Source organism: Apium graveolens, chromosome 8, assembly GCF_009905375.1.
Source record: "Apium graveolens cultivar Ventura chromosome 8, ASM990537v1, whole genome shotgun sequence".
NCBI classification, from domain to species: domain Eukaryota; kingdom Viridiplantae; phylum Streptophyta; class Magnoliopsida; order Apiales; family Apiaceae; genus Apium; species Apium graveolens.
The window spans coordinates 114123676-114125427 of record NC_133654.1 but is presented as its reverse complement, the minus strand read 5'-3'; the positions used below and the strand labels follow the sequence as shown (position 1 = coordinate 114125427).

The 1752-nt window shown below is 45.0% G+C and overlaps 1 non-coding gene across 1 annotated transcript; it reads right to left on the bottom strand.

Moving 5' to 3' along the window:
• Positions 1-658: 658 nt before the first annotated feature.
• On the bottom strand, positions 659-765 carry LOC141681791 (small nucleolar RNA R71). Its single transcript, XR_012559215.1, has one exon. It is a non-coding gene; the product is annotated as a small nucleolar RNA R71 (small nucleolar RNA).
• Positions 766-1752: the final 987 nt, after the last annotated feature.

The following is a 1752-nucleotide window of genomic DNA, read 5'->3' as shown; positions in this document are numbered from 1 at the left end:
GCGCCGCTGCCGGGGACTCGGCGTATTTGTTTAGTTTATGTACTTACCATCATTGGTCATTAGGACTCAGTGATTAGGACGTAGTAGTTACTTACTCTTTTCGGTTGTGTTTCAGGTACTTTAGCAAGCGTTTATGCAAACTCGTTCTCGTGCTCGCAAGAGGACTTTAGATACAGCTGAGGAGACAGACGAAGTTCTTGATATTCTGGAGAAGTTAGATTTTGAGGATTCGGATTCAGGAACTGAGCAGAAAGAACCAGTAAACATGGGAGATCGTATTGTTCAAGCTAATCCAGCTCTTATGGATTTTTCTCAGCCTAAAATTGATGACATTCAGTCAAGCATCCTTCATCCGGCTATTCAAGCTAACACCTTTGAAATCAAGCCGGGCACTATTCAGATGGTGCAGAATTCTGTTTCTTTTGGAGGAGCGGCAACTGAAGACCCCAACATGCACATAAGGAATTTTGTCGAGATCTGCAGCACTTTTAAGTATAATGGCGTGACTGATGAGGCTATCAAGTTGAGGCTTTTCCCATTCTCACTGAGGGATAAGGCTAAAGACTGGTTACATTCTGAACCAGCTGGGTCAATCACTACGTGGCAAGATCTTGCGCAAAAGTTTCTGGTGAAGTTTTATCCAATGGCAAAGACTGCTGCTATGAGGAGTGCTCTTACTCAGTTTGCGCAACAACCTACAGAATCTATGTGCGAGGCTTGGGAACGCTACAAGGAAATGTTGCGAAAATGTCCACATCATGGAATGCCGGATTGGATGGTGATCACTGGTTTCTATAATGGTTTGGGGGCCCAATCTCGGCCCATGCTCGATGCAGCAGCTGGAGGAGCCTTATGGGCTAAAAGCTATACTGAGGCGTATAATCTTATAGAGACGATGGCTGCAAATGAGCATCAAAACCCAACTCAGAGGATGACGTCAGGCAAGGTAGCAGTGATTCTGGAAGTTGATGCAGCCACCGCTATTACAGCCCAGCTCCAAGCGCTATCAATGAAGGTTGATTCTCTGGCTACGTATGGAGTTAATCAAATAGCTATGGTTTGTGAGCTTTGTGTAGGTTCTCATGCTACGGATCAGTGTTCTCTTGTCAACGAATCTGTTCAGTACGTGAATAATTATCAGCGACAACAGCAGCCTGTGCCAGCGACCTATCATCCTAATAACAGAAATCATCCAAATTTCAGCTGGGGGAATAATCAGAATGCTATTCAGCCACCATATCAGCAAGGAGTGAGTAAACAATTTAACCCACCTGGATTCCAGCAACCACAGCAGTTTGTTGCAAGGCAATCATATCCTCAACAGGGAAGTACAGCTGCACCCACTAGTGCTGATTTTGAGGAACTTAAGCTGTTGTGCAAGAGTCAGGCGGTTTCTATCAAGACCTTGGAAAATCAAATCGGTCAATTAGCCAATGCAGTGCTCAATCATCAACCTGGCACTCTTCCCAGTGACACGGAAGTAACAGGCAGGAAGGAAGCTAAAGAGCAACTTAAGGCTATTACCTTAAGGTCTGGAAAAGTAGCTGATGCTGAAAAGGCAAAGGAAGTCGAAGCTGAAGTTAGAGATGAAGAATCTAAGCAAAAGGAGAAAGCGGCGGAACCAAGGAAGACTACTGTTGAACACACTCTGCCTGAGGCTAATACAGGGGAGAAACAGCTCTATCCTCCACCACCTTTTCCTAAGAGATTGCAGCAACAAAAGCTGGATAGACAGTTCGGGAAGTTTCTAGA